General features: G+C 33.8%; 1 non-coding gene across 1 annotated transcript; it reads left to right on the top strand.

Moving 5' to 3' along the window:
* Positions 1–11,629: 11,629 nt before the first annotated feature.
* Positions 11,630–11,734, top strand: LOC122305932. Its single transcript, XR_006241363.1, has one exon. It is a non-coding gene; the product is annotated as a U6 spliceosomal RNA (small nuclear RNA).
* The last annotated feature ends 10,818 nt before the right edge of the window (positions 11,735–22,552 follow it).

Consider the following 22,552-nt stretch of genomic DNA (forward strand, 5'->3'; position numbering starts at 1 on the left):
GGGTTTGGAAACATGTACAGTTTTGAAAATGATGGAAAAACAATCAAACTTGCTCCTTTAACTCAAACTCAAGTCCATGAGGACCAACTGAAGTTGAAAAATAAGGTTGATCATCAAAAAAGAAAGAGTGGAAGTGAGATGAATCAAAAAAGAAAGAAAGAAAGAAAGTGAGGTTGATCAAAAAAGAAAGAGAGAAAGTGAGATTGATTAAAATAGAAAGAGTGAAAGTGAGATTGAGAAAAAAAGAAATAGTGAGGCTGAAACACCAAGAGAAGGAGAGAATGAAAAGAACAAAGAGAGTGAAGAGAAAATAGAGAGTAAAAAGAATAAAGAGACTGAAGAAAAAAGAGAGTGAAAAAAAAGAGAGAGTGAAAAGAGAAGAGATAGTGCAGAAAATGAGAAGAAAAGAAAAAAAAATGAGTTTTTATGTTAAGATATATTTTAATACTAATGAACTTGATGTACCTTTGTCTTGTATTGTTTTCTTTATTGCAGGGATAAGAGGTCATGACTCCTAGCGATGTGTTTAGTGGATTGCCACCTATTAGAGAGATAGAGCATTACATTAATTTTGTACCAGGTGTGACAATCCCTACCCGACCTTTCTTTCAAGAATAAGAGTCCTCAATACATTTGAAGGGATAAGGTAAGTTATTGACTAAAATACATGCTAAGTGGGAGGAATGTATTGAGACTTTTCCTTATGAAATCAAATACACACATGGTAAGGAAAATCTTGTGTTTGATACATTATCAATAAGGTATGTCCTTGTCTTCATTTTAGATGCAAAGTTATTGAGATTTGAATATGATAAGAAATTACATGCTACTGATGATGACTTTGCTAGTGTGTATGGCGTATGTGAGAAAGCATCGTTTGGTAAGTTCTATAGGCTAGATTGTTATTTGTTTAGAGAGAATAGAATTTGTGAGCCTACTAATTTTATGCGTGAGTTACTTATGCATGGATGTGGTTTGTTGTGACATTTTGATAAAAAGAGGACCTTAGAAGTGTTGCATGACCATTGGTGGGAGTATTGTTTTGAGTAAACTCAACTCACAATGAAAATTTAACATTGTCTAACCTGCTCAAATGAGGCTACAAGTGGTTTAAATAAACAATCATTACAAATCCTAATGAACAGTGATGCAGGTACTGTAACATGGACAGTGACGCGCTAAAGTAATTTCTAAAACCCTAGTTTAAATAAAATAGTAACTTTCCAAATAAGCTTTTGGCCAAAATACAAGGCCTTCCCAAACCCTTAGTTCATTAGAAATAAGACGTGTGAGCTGGATATCCCCAAGCCCATTTATTCTAAATTAATTCCTATGACTAATAAAATAAGTCATTTTAATGAAATAAATAAGCCCATAGCCTTCAATAACAATAGGCCCAAGTTGTATCTTCCATAGCATATCACATGGATGAAAACTGGATCTCCTTTTCTCAAGCCCATTTTGAATATTGGGCTCTTGCTAAAAATGTCTCAAATGGATTTCACTCATCCTTGCATAACTTTCTTAAGCTTCCTAACTCTTGATCTTGTGATTGCCCTATCTAAAACTTTCAAAGGATCTTTATGACTTAGTCCACGTTGGGGCCCATCATTCCCCCTCTCCTCAAAAGGATTCGACCTCGAATGTTCTTGAAACGGGTTTTCATTGGTTCTAGATTCTCCATCCATTGATTTGATTTTGGCTTTCTTGGGTTTGTTTTACCAATATTTTTGTTGGGTCTCAAAGCGAGTTGATTGGAGTTCACATCACCATGTATACATACAGTTGGATATTCATCAATAAAAACAAACAAAGTATTTTCTCTCTCTCTCTCTCTCTCTCTCTTGTTTATCGACTACAAAGGTGAAGGAGACTCTTGCAGTTGTTTGTTTAATGAAGTGAACATTATTAATGACTAGATTTTATTATTTTATCTCACATATTTCGGCTTGCAGGTACAGGAAATGGCATGGTAAAATCCCTTCTGGATTCAATTGGTGCTCCCTATGCAGCAACTAATGCACTTCTTGCCATTATTCGAGGTTATAAATGATCTCTACCCATATGTTGAGGAGTGTTTGCTTTTATTATTATTCCAGTAGTGGCTTATTTCAATTCAAGAGATTTTCTGCTATTTGCTTAAATTGTTAATAGGCCACAAGTGCTCATTGGATGTAGCTACATTTCTCCAGGGAGAGGCGAAGTTCTTTAGTGTTTTGATGCTTGCATGGGGTATGCAGAAATATCATTACTTGATGCTTGTTATGTTTGGAGTATGATCTTTCTAAAATTGCTCCTTTTTTTATTTTTTTTATATGAAAAATTGTCTTGTTTTGACTAAGAGTACTACTACCTTTAATATTTCCAAAAGTTTCTCTTTATTTTATTCAGGTCTGCTCGTCTAGATTTCTATGTATGTTTTTAGATTTTAATTTTTTATGTAGATCGATGGATACTTAATTGTTTCCTTAGGCTTTCAATTTTGATGGATTTTGGGGTAAGTCTGTAACCCTAGCTTCAATACCTTGCTTCGGTTCGTTGATCTTGTTGTTAGTCAGTTTCTCAATTAGCTCCTTTTTTATTCTGCCTCTGTCTCTTTGTCAAAGGATTGACAACCATATTTTTACTTGTTTGTTCTTGAACTTCTAAAACTTTTGTAACATGGTTTTATATGTTTGATCTCTACAACAAGGAAGTTAAAGAAATCTACTCGAAATGCTCACACCAACCATGCACCAAAAGTAAGTATTCTATATATCTGTGTTCCCTGGATTTCATATGCCTGGAATTGAAATATATTGATGTATGGATAATACATCCAAAAAAGGTTTCACCTTCCTTGTTATTAGCCATACTTTTTTTTTTTCATGTTCTCTCCTATTTCTATCCAATACCTCTTCTGACACATCATTTATAGTATTTACTAGAACGAATAGCTTCAGCTATTCCAGCCATTTGGAGTCATTACTAAGCTTGTGATGCTTCGTGCAATAAATCAGGGAAGGTGAATTAGCCACTACGATGGAGGCATTTGTTTCTTTTTTCTTTTTCTATTTGATAACTTGAGATAAATCTTGGGTTTCAAAAATTTTTATGCCTTCCATGATTGCAGGCTCGTATCCATACAAGATATTCCTTCAGCAGTTAATGCTCTGCAATTCTATGTCAATGTTTATTCAAACAGAAGGTATACATGAATTGTTTGCTTTTGTTTATGCAAATCTTGTGGGAAGACATTATATTTTTATAAAGAAATTATATTCTATGCATGCAAACCAATTCATTTATAATATATTTCCAGTCTTTTTTTTTTTTTTTTTGTATTTCAAGATAACATAAATTGTACTGCAAAATTCTGTCCAATTAAATTTAATCTGTGTATATCAACAACATGTTTTTTACAACTTGAAGTTCACTTAACATTTTTCATTATCCCTTGTGTATATGTTTACCCCTGCATTACTTAGGGACTGAGTTTTTTGTGGTTCTTTGGTTCCTTCTTAACACTTTATCTTTGGTTCTTTCTTAACACCATACACTAGCAATGCTGTTATGGCATTTTTATGGGGCAAATAGGTGCATGAATTCATTATCTGAAAAATACTAAAATGTTATACTAAAAATTAAGACCCATTTCTTTCAAGTTGGGGATTCAAAGCAATAAATGAATGAAAATAATGGAATCTAACTCCATCATTTCTACTACTACACGGAATATCATCACTTTTGTCTTACCTAGCATCACACTCTGCATATCCATAAAATTAGATGACACCAACTACTTGAACTAGGTGTCACAATTTCTTCCCCATTCTCATAAGCCATGAACTCAAGGGTGTAGCTGATAGCATTAAGTCAAGATTGTCACAATTCCTTATAGATAACACAAGGAAAAAACCATAGTAATCAATTTTGATTACTCATTGTGGCAAAAGAAAGACCAATAATGTGCTAAGTTAAGGGCCACTCTTAACTGAATGAGGCCTATTGCATTTGCTTATGTCATCAAGGGCTCACTTTACTGCACTGGATAATTATAAATGATCACATTCATGGAGTTGTAAATGACATGGTTGAAAACAATTGCAAAGATGAATAATTACAAGTTGTGCATGTAAAGATATCAAGGAGGTTGGACCTTGTGTATGGAGGTGGGAGCATTGGGCTAATGGGGCTAGTTTCACAAGCTATGCATCGTGGTTATGGAAAAGTTCTTGGGTATAATTACTTTACCATACCTTCACAATTTTGGGTTGGATGTTAATTTTTATTGTTCCTTTTCACATAGTTTAAACTTTTTTTTTTTAATTTTATTTTGGTATATAGGATCATCCCGAGGACTCTAATGTGCAAAGAGGTGCATATAATTCCATTTTGATTTTCTTTTGAACTAGTCAATGGGTTTTTCTTTTTCATATTAATGGTTTAAAGTTTGGCACTTTCTTACCAGATTTTATACTTTGGTAAACTATTTTTATTATAGTTTCCAGGTCACTCCATGTTTTTTTATGTTTGACATTAATGGATTGTTTTTATCATTGCCATTAGATCTCTTTGCTTTGCAAGTTATTTATTTGATAGCTTATTCTTTTACTAAAAACTCGCATCTTCACAAGTCCTTGAACTCATTTTGAACCGTTTGGTAGTTTTTAGCTATAAATGAAATGAACTTCTTTTAATCTTGTTTACTACTCTTTGATCCATATATAGGATGTTAATTTCCTGTTATACAGGAATGAGTGAAGTGCAACTTGCATATTACATTGGGTGCCAATATGGGTTATAATGTCATGAGCAGGGATGCCAAATGGATCAATTTGGTAGGCAGATGGCATAATGTGAAAATTGAGTATTTAATTACAACAAATTAGATGTAAAAGGACTGCCATATGTCCGGATAATATGGAGCATTGGACTAAACTGTGTGTAATTTCTATGGTTGTTGTCATGTTTAAAAAATATACATGGAAAATAGATAACAAATGTAATGGTCTGCTTTCCATGTCTACATGGCTAGTATTTTTTATTTTTATTTTGTAATTGAGTATTTCCACCGACTAAAAATTGCCAGAAATTATTTAATGATATGCTATAAACTTGTTGCAATTGCTCTATTCCAACGATTTCTATGCATTGCAAAAAAATTCAACTGCAACAAAGAGAATAGATCGCTGGAATAGATCACCCATCATTTCTAGCGATTTCTATATCTATTGCAACGATTTATATCGCTGCAATTGATCTTTCTCAACTATTTATCCGTAAATGGGTCATACCATTCCCAGTGTTTTTTTGGTTCTTTGTGACAAAAAAAAAATCGTTGATAATATTATTTTTCCCAACGATTTTTGTCTATCGTTGAAATTGATCAGAAAAGATGCCTTAATTTCGTTGAACGTGCAGTAAATTAAAAAGCCCTGAAATTGATCAAATGCAGCGATTTTTAAGAGTTTTTGCGACGATTTTGAGTGCTGAAAAAAGACATGGTTTCTTGTAGTGGATCACCATTTTGGAAAACCCTAAGCCTCCCAACAACATCACCATATCTATGACTAGTACAACCACACGTGACCTCTATGTAGTCCAAGCCTCTCTTCACCCCACTCATCTCTCGCACTCCTCATTGCTAAATATCACCACCAACTCACCATCTCTCTTTGCCGCATTAGCCATTTCCTCTTTCTGTCTTCAAGCAATAATAATAATAATAATAATAATAATTATAATAATAATAATAAAATGAAAAAGAACTATGTGTTCTTAAACAACAAAGAGAAGACACCCACAAGATGCTTCGGAGAGAAATCACAAAAAAGGTAAAAAATGAGCCTAAAAGAATCAAAAACAGAAAACAAGGGTATTTGGGTATAAGAGAGAGAAACACAGAAGACTATATAAAAGGGGTAGAGAGACGAGGCTTAAAGAGCACACATCTCCAAAGGGTCACTGCGAGAGACCTAGTGGAGAAAGCGTTGAAAGTAGTGAGAGAGAGAGAGAGAGAGAGAGAGAGAGAGAGAGAGAGAGAGTGGTTGGGTTGGTGATGGGTTTGAGTTTGAGGCCGTAACTCGCGAATGAATGAGCTGGCGAAAGGGCGAAAACAAATGTCATGTGGTGCAGAGGTTAAAGGCCGCTTAGGGTGCTACTTGCATGATATGACATGAGAGAGAGAAGAGAGATAGAGAGAGATGATGGCCTTGGGGTCAGGGCTTTGGGTTATTTGGGGATATTAGAGACTGTGCACTTGCCTCAGAGGATAGCATCTCACCAGAATCTTCTAGAACAAAATCCCAATGGAATGCAAGCATCAATTCTGACCAATAGGATTACTTCAGCATATTCTAGAGAATGTTTTGATATTCTATAAATACTGAATTTCATGCTAGTTTCTTTCTTGTGAAGGATTACTCGGGGAAGGTCCTTCATCAAGGCCACCTCAATAATGGTCTCTACCATCTTATTGCTCCATCTCGCTGTCCACAAGCACTCTCCTCTGTACGTACATCCATTCGTGAATGGCATTGCTGTCTTGGTCATGCATCCACACCGGTTGTCAACAAAGTTCTCTCATCCATCCATGTCCGAGTCGATAACAATAAAAAGCCCAATGTGTGCTCCGATTGTCAAATGGCCACAGTTTAACTGTATGTTGTTTTGTCTTAGTGAATGAGTTCCCTTTAATGCTAAACACAAAATAACGTAGTTATGGATTTGGATATTTCCAACTTGGTGTGGTTTGGTTCAGATCGAAACGTGGCTTCTTTGTCTATTCCAGTGGTTGTCTTTGAGTACGTATCTTAGAAGAAAACCTGCATTCTCATTATGGTTCTGATTTTATGATTTAATGCTTTGGGGTAGGTCTTTTAGATGGTTTTGAACCCCCGAGTTCTGTTATTTCTATTTGGCAGTGTAGTGTAAGGGGATGCTATAGCAGTGATGATGCTGTGATTATTCGTTTGTTGTAAGGGCTTGATCGTTTCTAGACAATGATCAAACTTTGAGCTTGGATTTTGATGACCAAGCATGGGCATGGTTTTTAAGTTAGAATGAGTTTTGTGCATCTCTTGGGCAAAAACAACTTAGGGGTAGAGAAATTAGAGAAATGATATAGCAAAGTTTTTTATTGATTTAAAAGCAAAACAACTTAAGGGAAAAAACGTAACTACACAACAAAAACAAGAAAATTAATGTTTATGTAGGATAGATACTTATTATAATAGAATAGATATACTTCTTCAATATTGGTTTTTGTTTGGATATATACCAATCAAATTATCAAACTGATCTCTTCTATCTTTCCATCCTTTATCACTTCACTAGATCATATATATCATGATCTACATTCTAATTAAAGCATTATTTAATCAATATTGATCTTATGGTATTGATCATCATCCCTTTGGTAATGAAAAAATTACTTAGTAGTTCGACACTCAATATATTATAGAAAGTTAATTAGCAGTACTAAGCAATTACCATTATGAAAGGAAACATCAATATATATCATGAAAGATTAATCAAGATAAGACAATATCATGAAATATTTGTGGTTTATAACACTAATTACTTCCTATATATATATATATATATATAATATATATTAATGACTGAAATCTTTCGCCTCCAACATTGCAGTATTACAAAAAACTTTAAATTTCCATGGAAATTCTAAGCTAGACTAGGTGACACTCTCTAAGGGAGGCTCAAACTACGTTTGGATCTATACTTTAAATTAATGACTAATAAATGATATAATTGGGGTTTCATTAAAATCAATATAAAGAGTAAGGCAAGTTTGGAGCACGGGATGAGACACAAAATTCCCATATAATATGATTTTATCTCATCTCATCTTATTTCTAAACATAATTCAAATGCAAGCTAATCATTACAATTTTTTCAAATTTTCAAATAAAAAATAATTATAACTTTTTCAAATCCTTAAACAAAATATAATATTTTTAAACTATATTATTACAATATTTTAACATTATAATATTTTTTATTTAACTTTTTCTCTCTCCTTTCCTAAAATCTAAAAAATACTCAACTCAAATTATTTTATTACTATTTCAATTTCACAATCTATTTAATTACTATTAACAAAATTCTTATCTCATCTCACTTTCCAAATATGTCATAAAAATTTCTCCCACTTTCCAAATTTTCTCTAAGAATTTTCCCTTTCCAAATAATATAGGATATTTTCATACACAATCTATCTTTATTACTCAGTATGGAGTGTCACATTATGTTAAATATAAATTAATAGAGCTATATATTAGTACAACTGCAAGTCTGCAAGTGGTTAAGGTAGGTTTTCGCCAACTTAGATATTTAATTTAAAGATTTATATCTTATTTTCTCTCACATATTTTGTTTTTAGCATGAGAATGACATTTATTACATTAATTCACCTTTTTAATTGGTCGGTAAACTTATTTACATAAACAAAATAATTTGTTAGAAGGAAGAAAAGACAGAATAATTAATTTGCCATGATCAAATAATATTCAGCCCACTTGTGCCAGTCCATATCTTTAAAAAATGGGTTGTTTTGCAATGTGTTGGTATAGATTAGCTGGAATGAATTATCACGTCCACTTTCACTTGATTCTTGGTTAGGAAAAATGAAAATATAGTGTAGTATCAGAAAACTGTGACGAATCATCGGCGAGTGAGTATTACTGGTGGTGGCACGGGTAGGCTACACGCCACATCTAAGAGAGGAGACCAGTCGGATTTGAAAGATCTGATGCCGTAGATCCCGAAACTGCCATGCATGGTAGCAAAGAGCCCTCCGAGACACGGTGACACGTGAGAATCATGCACATCGTAAGCCGCACATGAGGTGAATATGTTGCTTGAATGGGTGGATTTCTTATGCCATCTTTACAATTGGTGCCTTGAGAAGCTGAAGAAAGGGCATGTGTCCCTATTTAGCCAGAAAGTAACATATTGGCAAAGTTGAACGGAGCGACTGGCAATAAGTTAAAAAAGCAAGGAAAAAACAAATAAATAAAATGAAAATAAAGGCCATGGATGGCAAGAAGGGGAGGTGGGTGGTGGAGCCGAAGCACCAACCCCTCTCCTCCCGGTGAATGAAAAAAATTTCTGGGTGAGGCGATGTGGATGTTGAAGAGAAACGTTGGAGAGAAAAGTTTTTTTTTTTTTATTATTATTACTTAATTGGTATGTTGATAAGGGTTTTTCTTGAGAATAAAAAGAGGAAGGGATTTTCATGCAGCTTTAATGGTCTCACCAATATTGCCTTGATTTGTTTAATTAATTGTCTCCACCGATCGAATTCATGAACGATTGACGACCAAGTACAAATGGGATATCACATCCGACATCATTACTACTCATCCAATTAAAGATGATCTTGGGAATTATTATTATCATTGGCAGCAAAAATTAGAATGTCAAAAAATAAAAAGGGGCGCTAAAAGGTAGTAAATTAATTGATGATCATGAGTGAATTGTTTTTGTTGAGTTTACTCATCAAAATTAAAGTAGTCTGGACAGGACTAGTAGTACCTTTCAAAGTTTCAAACTGATCGTGCATGGAGGTGGAAGACTAGATATTAGATTTCAAATACTGTATATATATAGGTGATCTAACTCGATTATAATGCATATGAACAGTTCTTTATTACTCTAAAAATTGCTAGCTAATCAATCATTTTGGACGTACAGTATACTTCTGCCAGAAAAAGATAAAAAAAATAGATGGAATATTTCAAAACCGCGTAGACAGATTATAATTTACAGCAGTCAGCAGCCCTCGATCTACAACTTGCATGAGAGAAACATATATATATATATATATAGAATAATGTAGGGAATTATATAATCTAATCATGGCCCAGGGATCTATCAGTGTTGGACAAATAAAATGAGTTTAAATATGTTCAGATGTTAAAATAACTTTAAATGTATTTATAAAAAGTTGAAAAAAGTTGTGCATAAGTTCTACACGTAAGTAAGATGTATTGAATTGAAAAAGATTATAGATTTTACGTGTTAAAATATTTTGAATTGAGTGATATTTAATGATTTGAAAATTGTGTATTTAGATGTTGAACTATGCTTAAATTTTAACTCAACTCAAAACTATTTAATTAAGAGAAAAGCTACAAATCAGCTACTGTAGCAGCGCACAACACATATCTTACGTGGATTTTTCTTCTTCTTCTTCTTTTTCATTCCCTTAACGCGTCGTTTTGAGGATATGAAAAGTCCCATTTCAAATTCACCCACATTGTGTTCTCTTCCTCTGCCCAGCACTCGCGTCCCCTCTCTCTCTCTCTGTTTTGTGCCATCCCGCAACGCCCCACCTTTGTCTAGCGCTGCCCCTCTTTGGCTCCTCGGTCTGCCTAGCGCCATGCCTCTGCCCATTTAGCCTCGCCTCTGTCCAGTGTTGCCACTCTTTGGCTCCTCGGTCTGCCTAGCACTGTGCCTCTACCCTCTTTTACAGCACCTCTGCCCATTTACTTCGAAGGCTTTGCCCATTTCACTGCTCCTCTTCTCTGTTTCACCACGCCTCTGCTCAGTATTGTAGGTAACTTCACTACCATTGGAGCATCCTCGATCTGGATTGGAACTTCCTTCATGATCTCCATAAAGTAGCCACCTTTCCATTTAGCAATTTTTAGGGTGTAGTGCATTAATGCGACTTAGGGCATGAAGACCTTTGGTCTCTTTGTAAGGCTTTTGCCCCTTTGGTCTTTGGGAAATGATCTTTCAGATTTCCCTAATATGGGAGATATTGAGAAGATGTATTTTATGAAAAGTACACGTGTTCATTATCCCATTTACAACGGCCAGATGGAGACCACATATGGAACAACATAGCCATCCCCATCAAGTTTTGAATACTTTTCCATGCAAGGACACAGCCAGAATATTAATACTTATTTTGTGAAGTCCATATTTAAACAAAATAATATTACTTATTTGAATAATCTTGCATATTATCATGTTAATTTTCTTAGTACTCTCTCTTACAACTGATGTGGGTGTTCTCCATTTGTTTCTTGTAGAGGTACCCTAGCTATATGCAATGCATGTGTGTATTCCTTTATGTTTCCTTTCTGTGATGGTTAGGGGCATATGTTTACACGGATTCTGTAAACATAGAAATATGTTTATAAACAATTTCAATTATTTTACTTTACACATTGAAATTTATGTGATGGTTAGGGACACTATCTGGCTGACTTTGAATTTAACAAATTCACTGATCTTTCTTGCCTTTCTAGAGAAACCAAGTAGGATCATATAACTGTTACCTCAATCATGTTATGTAATGCCTCAATGGAAGGCCCAAACCACATGGTCTATACTCCAAAAGGATTAGTCAATTATACAATTGGAGCCCCATTGGAACCTTATAAAGAGTAAGAACTTCTCCTTCCCAAGCAATGTGAGATCTCATATACCACTTACCCTCAATCTTATCATATAAGGTATCACAATCTACCCCTCTTAAATTCCTGACACCCTTGTCGAGCCTGTCTGTTGTAGGTGGCACGGCTCAAGTCCTACATTTATGATTGAGATAAGCTCTGATACCATTTGTAACACCCCAATGGAATGCCCAAATCACATGGCCTATATTCTAAAAGAACTAATCAATGATACAATTAGAACCTTATTGAAACGATACAGAGAAGATTAGCATGGCCCCTGTACAAGGATGACATGCACAAATCGAGAAATGGTATCAAAGCATATCCCAACCAGAAATGTGGGACTTGAGCCGTGCCACCTACAACGAACGGGCCCGACAAGGATTTTGAAAATTTAAGGGGGGTAGATTGTGATACCCTCATATGATAAGACCAAGAGTAGGTGGTGTATGAGACCCACATTGCTTAGAAATGAGAAGTTCTTGCTCTTTATAAGATTCCAATGGAGCTCTAATTGTATGATTGATTAGTTCTTTTGGAGTATAAGCTATGTGGTTTAGACATTCCATTAGGGCATTACATGTTACTATTGCAGAGAAGATGAAAATATAAAGTTGAATCTGGACAGTTTGAGTATGGGAAGCCTCTATTTGAGAAAGCAAATCAAGAAGACAATCTTTTTGTTGTTGCACGGACTTCAATTCTTCTATTCATTTATTCCATTTCTATTTGGGATAAACCTTTTCATTTATAATTCTTATATTGGGTACATATTTATGATAGTGTGGTGCCTATACATATTAAATCTTTAGATTTGTATTGTATTTTCGTATTATTATGATTTATCCCTTAAATATATTTAGGTGAAAGCTATTCCATCCAATTTCACTAAATAAAGTTACTTTCTTTAATTCATTTTGTTCTAGTTGAAGCATCAACTTCAACTCTTGTTTCCATCGATTTCCATTTCTATTTGGTATAAAATCTTTCACTTATTGTGCTTATCTGTGACTGTGAGACATGTGGATGATAGTGTGGTGTGCATATTGTATCTTTCATTTTGTTAGTAATTTGATATTGTTGTGAATAATTTATTTTGAATCTAACAAATTTACTGATCGTTAGTAATTTTTTGGAGTACTTCACAATATTTAATCATGGGAATGGTTTCTAGAGCAACTAAGGATGTTAGTTATGTGCAGATTGGTGTAATGATGGTGGTCTTGTTAGTCCAATCCAATTTTCTGGTTTATTGTTGGAATGAACTTATTTTTCTAGCTTATGAACAATTGTTTCTAGTTTATTGTCGGGATGAACTTATTTTCAACCTTTTGGTTTCTTTTCTTCCTTAAGATTTTAAAGTTTACTAAATTTACTGTATTTTAATTTTTTTCTTGGACAACTTTGCAATATTTAGTTATGGGATTTGTTTCTAGAGCAATTATGTCTACTTGTTATGTGCAGATTGGTGTAATGGAGTATTTTGACTATTAAAGTTTCATCATTACAGTGTTTGTGTTCCTTTTCTGATGATGTTATGATGGTATTTTTCTAACTCCAAGCTATATTTGCTGGTTTATCTTCAGCCAAGTTTTTTTGATTATGGCTTTCACTATATTTACTCTGCCATTTTTCAGATTTGGTTTCAACCCAGTATTTTGAGTGGCTAATGTTTCGGATGGAGGATTTTGATAAGATGAAGTGAAGACAAGTGGACAGTTTGTAAGGGTGTTGCAGTGAATCTGGTGGTATATCTTGTGTTACTATAGTTCGTCAAGATTACTTTCCCTAGGCCATTGTAGGACGTTCTTTGAAATGGAGTGAAGATTTGTTTGTAAATGAAATTGATAGCTAATGAAATAGTCATTAGCATGTGTACAATGTACTAATTATAAGTGAAATCTAAGAGTTTTCAATAAAGGTTACAATGCTAGCAATCTATGTATCACAGGAAATTGTCTCCACAGTTGTTGTTACAAGCTTTTCAAAGTGCTAAAATCATATTGAATTGAATTTAAGCCTTAATGAGTTGTTACGTAATTCCATAATTTCATTTTGTTATACATTTTGTTATACATTTTCAATTACTTTTTAAAAACAAACTTAGTTTATGTGTTTTGTCAACTGTCATCCAACGTAGTACTCTGTGGAAAATAATAGACCATATAATGACACTTGTGGATATATTGAATCTTAATAAGAGAATGCACAACTTTGATTTTGTTATACCGTATGACCGTTTTCTCAGTGCAATACAAAACATAGTGGGAGTATCATTACAGCCGCTCCATTCAAAAATGATATATTTCATATAACGTGTTATTTACATACAATTTATTCGAATCAAACCAAAATTATTATAAATGTGGCAACTCAGTATAAATACAATAATTTTTTCTTTTCCTTTCGAATAATTCTCTCTCTCTCTCTCTCTCTCTCATGCTTTATCTTCTCTTTTACAAACTTCATTCTCACGCAGCAATAAATCATCCCACATCTTCCATACTTTATTCTCTCTTATACAAATCTTCTCCTCTAGCAAGTGAGTATATCAGTACAGCATGAAATTACTAAGAATCAATCAGAGATTTACTTGGCTTGAGAGAAATATTAGACCAGGCCATGACAAACTTGACCAATATGGTCTTAACACCCAAAGACTAGACAATCCATCTGACTACAGTGAAGTTTTGTTTCAATCAATGAAACTAGGCAGTTCTAAAGGTGGAAGGGCCACCACAACAAGGTCGTTTGTATCACCACATATAATTTTCTTGGAATGCAATACTCATCGACAGGACTATTGCAACTATTTTTATAGGACTTAATCCAACATCCAGCGGGTTACATCTGGTTCTCCTCTTCTAGGAGCTGGCAAAACTGCAACATGAGACACATATTCAAGTAAACGGCATGTACACAAGATGCACACAAGCACCAACTATCTACATCAACACTTACATGTTCTAGACATCACATGTGAATTAAAAAAGTGTGTGAGAGAGATATAGACCTGGATGAACATGTGGCTCTTGCAATCATCAACTTCCTAGATTGAAGCCATGTTCCCACAGCGATAACAATAATTGGGTGCACTAACTATAGTCACCAACTCTTGTTCCTGTCCGAACACAAATAATTTAAACATCGAAATATTTCAACCCATAATTCTAAACAAGCAAGCTAAAAGTAAAATTTCATATTCTGTGAGGAATGACAAGTACATGGGCCCAGTCAAATCCATCCATAACCAATTGATGAATCTCAACAACAGTGGGCAGAAATCTTAAACGGAATTCACTAACCAATTGATGAATCACTGATTTACATTTTGGGGGAGATGTAAAGGAATGGAGGGGATCGATTTGAGAAGATTGGGAGATGAAGTTCATTGGAGAGAAGAGGGAGAGATGAAGATGTTGAAGAGAAAAGGGATGATGAGATGAAGATTTCGAACTGAGGAAGGATGAAGAAGAGAAAGGATGATTCACGAAGTCAAAGAGAAGAATTGACAGAGGGGAGGAGGGTTGATGGTGACGGGGCAACTTTTCAGAGCATGGGTGACGTGGACGGTGGGGTGAACGGAGAGGATGGGCGACGAGGCTTGAAATTCCCAACGTACTCCTGTAAAACTACGAAATTGTCTATCAATTTCTTTAAAAAAATAAGTTAGATTTCAATTATCAAGATTATGAAACGAATCAAATACTTTAAAATAAATAATCAAACTTGCAAAACACAACGATTGGTTACAAAAGGGAAACCTTTAAATAACTCTTTAAAGGTAAAATCCTACAGGGCAATCAAACCCAAGAAAGTCAATCTTATTATTTGAAGAACAATTACAAGCAATAATCAATTACAAAATCTTTACAATTCGACTCTCTTACTTGCCTAGACAAACGACCCGTTTGTCTTCTACCGCAGTAGCAGCCAAAACCTCTGGCGATTTTCAAATATCAACTTCCCTTCTGGAACTCCAGAGGCTGAAATCCAATTGATATTCTTTCACTCTCAAAGCATAATCACAATCAAGAAGATATGAAAAACTCCATGAAAATTCTCAAGTGAATTTTCTCTCATAAATGCTCAGAATATCCTCTCTGGAATTTGTGGCTCAAAGTCCTTAAAAATATACAAAACCAAATCCCTTTAAATAGAAAGTTTAGAAAGAATTCTAGTCACAGTAGGACTCTACTGACGGTTAGCAACAGACGCAAAAACGTGTTCCGACGGACTACTAACATTTTGTGATAACTTCTTCTGTTATTGACTAAACTCTGTTCAGCTTTCTTCTGGGTAAGTACAAATCTACCAGAACTCGATTTTGACTTCAAGGACTTATCGAAACAACTCCTAAAACTTATAGATAGACTCAACTTTGTTTAGATACAAATCAATAATTATTTTTACATTCATCCAACAATAATAAATAATATGATAAGACAAGCCTTATCATTTACTCATCTAATCCTAGCCAATATTTGCCTTTACAATTTCTCCATTTGGCGGATTGATGACAAAATCAATTTGATGAATGTAAATTTCCTGAAAATATGTCAATTAGCAAATCACAAAAAAATATAAAAGATTATAAAGAGTTGTGATTTAATGAAAATAGAATTGACAGTTATCCTAATCATAATCAAAACACATGCCAAATTGTCTTTGCATTACAACCACAAAAAGACTAAACTGGAAAATAGAACATAAAAAAGATTCAGTTTTTTTTTAGTTTTTTCAGTTGTGTCACTGTTCTCCTCGTTTGATGCTGCTCCTCCTCAAACATTTATCCCCCTTTTTGTCAACAATCAGCCATGGAGATCTATATTTCATCATCAGAATTAGCCACACTTGCCATGATGTGTTGCACATCCAAAGAAAGTTGAAGCAGTCGATCATTTGCTTGCACACAATCAGAGCGTACAGTAGCCAATTGTTGCTCCAACTTGGACTGACTTGCCTCCCACTTAGCTATGAAGCCATCAATCTTCTGAGATAACAAAGAGATTTGCTCAAGAACTTGAGAGACTGGGATGGAAGGTTCAGGTGGAGAAGATGCTAACTTAGTAGTTAAGGGGTGCTTTTTAGTGATGGCAGCTTCATTGTAGGTTCATTGGCTCGAAGTGGAACTTTCGCAAGCATGACCAACTTAGTAATTAGACTTCTAAATGGGAGATTTAACTCTTTTTCCACATGTGAATGATGAATAATATCAATGACATGCCGTGAAAAACAATAGACACATCAATAGCAGAGCATACATAAAATAAGCTCTCTCTAGAGAAATTTCTATATGATGACTAATAGGCCATAGATTGGTCAACACTATTTTGGCCAAGAGCCGATACTGAGGAAGCATATTATGAAGAGGCAATTTGTCCATTTTGGCAGTCCATTTGGGGCCAGTGGGACCAACAAACAGATTGCGCATCGCAGTCTTTGTTGGAGCTCCCATGCCGTTGTATGGGTATAAAGAGGATTTCACCTCAGGAAGAGTAAATAGACTTCGAAAAATAGCAGGAGATACCTCAATTTGAATCCCTCGAACGATAGAGATGATGCTATGATCATCTAAATTGAAGTGAGCGATATTCGAAGAAAATTCCCGGACAACCTCGACGTAAGGTGTAGGAAAGGCATGAGTAAGCTTCTCCCATCCTTCTTCAATGAATATACGGTGAATAATTTGGAAGTCATCCGTAGGGAAGTAATTTATGCTTACCTCCTGTTTACCCAACATGGGTCTCTTGGAGAAGGTATTCCTATATGCATTCTTGGCTTCAACAGAAGTGAAGCGATCAGGAGTGGCTTTTGTGGGAGCAGTCACAAATGGAGATAGAGATGGGGGAGGAGCCGAAGTGTCTCCAAACTACGTAGGTTCAACTAAGAGTATATCCTCGCTTGAGGAGTGCTCGGATGGTACAAGAGGAGTGATCTTTTTGCGCTTTGCCCTTTCTTTGAATCTCATCTGAAGCAGTACAATAATCAAGTTAGAAAAAAAAAACATTTTCAAACTTAGAATATAAGAATCGATTGAGATTAAAAACCCATATGAATTTTTACTTAATAACTATTATATTAAATTATTATTATTTATTTTTTATTTTTTATAAAAAGTTTGTTGAGAACAAAACAAAAACTACTCATGCATAAAAGCTTACTATGTATATATAAACAAAAACCTCCTAACAATTGCCCAAAACAAAATGGAGATGAGTCAGGAAATAACACAAATACTTGGAGTGCATACCATGAAAACTGAATGACAAAGATCAAGAACCCACTCAAAAAATGTTCTCAATACATACATAAAGTAGATATAACAAAAAAACAAAATAACCCATTTACGGGCAACTCAGCTCAACAAAACATCCCAATGCTTCTTAAAATCAAAACCATCCACACATACTTCATCTATCCATATGCCGAACATGAAACTGGAAAAAGAAAAAAAATCAGGGAATTCAAGTATACTTACTTTGATGATGGAAAATGAAGAGAGGAAAATGAAAGGGACACCATGAAATGGGTCTTGCATGAAGGAGCCAAGAGACCGTGAAAATGGATATAGAGAAGTGCTTAATTACGAGGGCTGGGAGCAAATGAAAGAGGCAAGAGATAGGTTTTAAGTCTTTAAGGCTTGACTCTCGAGTGCACATGCTACACCAAAAAGTCCCATTGGGACTTATACACTTTGTTTTAAAAAAAAAAAAACACAATACACCATCTTGACCCAAAAAAAAATAACAAAAAAACTTTATATTTTTATTTTTGTATTTATTTCATATAAACCAAAAACAAATAGAGACTAGAAAAAAAATAACAAAAAAATTGATTTTTTTTTTAATAAAAAAAACAATAGGGCAAGCAACATGCCTAGATGCATCTTAATTCAAACATAGTGTAACTCACAAAACAAATTCAATAGAGTACACCCTCTTATTTGCAACAATCACTATGGATATTCATTTCTCTTAAGATCATCAATGTCAAAGTTCATGTGAGTGTGTGAGTGAGTATACTTATAACATAGCATTTTTATGAACTCCTTTCTTCAATATATTTTTGATACCTTTATTCATGAATGATTGCTTCTTATAAATGCTCACAAGAGTTTGTTGCTTCACCTTAAAAGTCAAACTTTATGCTAGGCCTTAGATATATGAGCATCTCCTCTAAACACTAGTTTGTACACCCATTTTTTGTGTTCATGTTTGTTACTCATCTTTTTCCATAATGATTAGAGCAACGATTTTTTCTGTAAGAACTTAAGGTGGTAGATCTGTGTAGGGTGTTTATCTTTTTCTGCAATGAATTAACACCGACTTTTTCTATATGGATCAACTAGTTGATGTACTAGATTCAACTAGTATTAGTCAATTCAAGGCATGAACTCCCTCTTTGATGAGCATTTCATTAAATAATGTGAACTTAAATTATAAAAAACATACATATAAATTCCTCACTGTGCATTGAAAATTAACTTTGCCAAGATAATCCATAGGGTTAGTATGCACAAAGTAAATTGCACAAAATAGAAAGATGCATAGGTTCAGGAATTTATTAAGTGAGAACACAAATGCTCAAATTTTGACATATCAAGCATGCACTTTCCTTAAAGAAAAGTTTTGAACCAAACCAGAATTTTTTTTATATTATATTTTTCTTATTTAAAACTGAAAAACATTAATATAAAATAAAACAGAAAAATAAAATGCATGTCCTAGGCTAATACAATAATATAAAGGATGCAAGAACATGCAAGTAGTCCTATCAATTAATGTGACATGGCATCTTTTTTGACCACCCACTTTACTTTAAATTTTGGCCTATTCTTTTTATCAGCATCACTTTGTATGATATTTTCTTTATTTTGAAAGTAAAAATCTGCTAGTTCACCAATTTTGAGACTTAAAAAATTGATTTGTTGACTCATATTACAAACTTGATTTTTTAGACTATTTCTTTTCCTTTTTGGATTTCTTTCACATCCATTTTTCTTCACTTTACTCAAGTTAAAGCAATTTCGCCTTATATGACCAACAACACTACAATAATGACAAGTAGAATTAAATCTACCATGCATATTTTTTGAATAAACTGGTTTAGGTTCAGCATAATTTTGAAAACTCTTACCTTGACTTCCTTGAACAAAAAAAATACCTTTGGAAGTTGTGACAGCGGATGATGAGACCAGTTTTTCTTTCTCCTTTGAAGTCGTGTACCCTAGGCCAGTTCTATCACTACTCATCTTTTGAATACTCAATATCTCTTCTAATTTTTGTGTTTCTGTTTTTTCTTGAACCTTTTCCAATTCTTTTTCTAGGGCAATTTTTTTATCCCTTAATCTTGCTATTTCAATATCAGAAATTTTGAATATCTCAGACAAGTTATTTTTTTCACTCTCCATATCAGTGAGTTTCTTGTACAGCTTCTTGTTGAGTTTCTTTAATTTGATCACTTCTTCACACACATCATTGTAAGCTTCTTGTAAACTCAACTCATGATCATCCACAACTAGAGCAACCTTTGAATGACTATTGTCATCATCACTTTCAGATTTTGTTAGCTCAATATCAGAAAAATCATTAACAGTAGAAAAAACTACAAAAGTATTGTCATAATCAGATGATGAACTTGAAGTTTCAGATTCTAAACTATCACTAAGTGTGACATTCAATACTTTTCCTTTACTTTTCTTCAAATTTGGACATTCAATTCTTATATGACCATAACCAGAACATTCATGACACTTTACTTTATCAGATTTTTCTTTATTCCATTTTTCAAAATAATTTTTCTTTGCAGAAAATTCTTTACCTCTTTTTTTCTTTCCACTATACTTTTTATTAAACATGAATTTTCTGAACTTTCGTACTATGAGATCTATATCCTCATTGTTAAGATTTTCTTCATCAGAAAATTCATCTTGATCCTCTTTTACTGTTTTGAGAGCAATGGACTTACCTTTTCTTGTTTGAAGAAGTGAGGATTCATACGTTTATAAGAAACCGATTAGCTCTTTAACCTTTATTGTATCCAAATCCTTACTTTCCTCAATGGCAGTAACCTTAGGCCGAAATTTTTCCAGTAGAGATCTCAAAATATTCCTCACGATCCTTGAATCTTCTACCTTTTCGCCGATATTAAACCTGAAATTCACAATATCATTCAGTTTAGCATAAAAATCATTAAAATTTTCATCTTCTAACATTTTAATCTATTCAAATTTTGAGGTAGCATCTGCAATTTTGAATTTTTTATTATTCTTATGCCTTCATGTGTAACCTCCAAAATATCACAAACTTCTTTAGCAATCTCACACATTAAATTCTTCGGGGGATACTGCCATGAAAATAGCGTTAAGTCATTTGCTATTCAAATTGCAATTGCTGATTTCATCTTTCGTCCAAGCATCTATAGATGTCTCGGGTTTAATCCATCATCGCTCAACCGAATGCTATATATGTTCATCCAAAGACTTGAGAAAAGCCCTCATACGAACTTTCCAATAAGCATAGTTTTCTCCATCGAAGTATGGTGGAATGTATAATGACGTCGACATGATCTACAAGGGCACGGATCACACTCGAATGAGTGAACCACGCTCAGATGCCAAATGAAATTCCCAACGTACCCCTGTAAAACCATGAAATTGTCTACCAATTTCCTTGAAAAAATAAGTTAGATCTCAATTATTAAGATTATGAAATGAACCAAATATTTTAAAATAAATAATCAAACTTGCAAGACACAACAATTGGTTACGAAAGAAAATCCTTTAAAGAACTCTTTAAAGGTAAAACCCTACGAAGCAGCCAAACCCAGGAAAGTCAATCTTATTATTTGAAGAACAATTACAGGCAATAATCAATTACAAAACCTTTGCAATTCGACTCTCTTACTTGCTTAGACAAAATACCCGTTTGTCTTCTACCGCAGTAGCAGCCAGAACCTTTAGCGATATTCAAATGTTGACTTTCCTTCTGGAACTTCAGAAGTTGAAATCCAATTGATGTTCTTTCACACTCAAAACATAATCACACTCAAGAAGATATGAAAAACTCCATGAAAATTCTCAAGTGAATTTTCTCTCATAAATGCTCAGAATATCCTCTCTAAAATTCATGCATGGCTCAAAGTCCTTAAGAAGATACAAAACCGAATCCCTTTAAATAGAAAGTTTGGAAAGAGTTCTAGTCACAGTAGGACTCTACTGGCAGTTAGCAACAGACGCAAAAACGTGTTCCGACGGACTGCTAACATTTCACAATAACTTCTTATGTTATTGACTAAACTCTATTCATCTTTCTTCTAGGTAAGTACAAATCTACTAAAACTCGATTTTGACTTCAAGGACTTATCTAAACAACTTCTAAAACTTCTAGATAGACTTAACTTTGTTTAGATACAAATCAATAATTATTTTTACATTTATCCAACAATAACAAATAATATGATAAGACAAGCCTTATCATTTACTCATCTAATTTTAGCCAATTTTTACCTTTACAAGGCTCAATGCTAGAGATGGGGATGGGGGGAGAGGATGGGCAATGGAGGAGAGGATTTCAAATGGGTGAGAAAGGAATCTGCGATAGGGAGGAGTGAAAAAAAAAAATTCTCTTACTATCCACATAAGGTGTGTCTTGGCTGATGCAAAATAGTGGCTGATGAGAAGTATTTTCCTTAAATTAATAATCTTGTTAGAGAAGAAGTTGTACGTACATTGTGTGTGTAGTAACCCACAACTGTTGTAATACGTATAAAAAACTAAGGAATATATAAAAATCTCCAAAAGATATCATCACAGGCCAATTTAAAATTCAACGTACGTACGCCAAATTATCAAATATGATGTCATTTTGCTTCTTAATTTGAAATATAATTAAGTTGCAGAACTTTACCCTCTAATTGTTAAGATTGATGAGAAAATTGCAAAGAAATTAATAATTTGGTAGTTTAAAAGGGATAAAATGAAAAAATTGATAATTTGGTAGTTATATTAATTAATTGGAAATTAATGATCAATCTCTTATAAACTTATTATATGACCGTTTTTCAATATATTTTTGTAGTTTCCAAAATAAATATGAAATGTTACATTACTTATTATTACTTAATGAAAACTCTATCTT

The sequence above is a fragment of the Carya illinoinensis genome, chromosome 3, assembly GCF_018687715.1.
Source record: "Carya illinoinensis cultivar Pawnee chromosome 3, C.illinoinensisPawnee_v1, whole genome shotgun sequence".
Taxonomy (NCBI): Eukaryota; Viridiplantae; Streptophyta; class Magnoliopsida; order Fagales; family Juglandaceae; genus Carya; species Carya illinoinensis.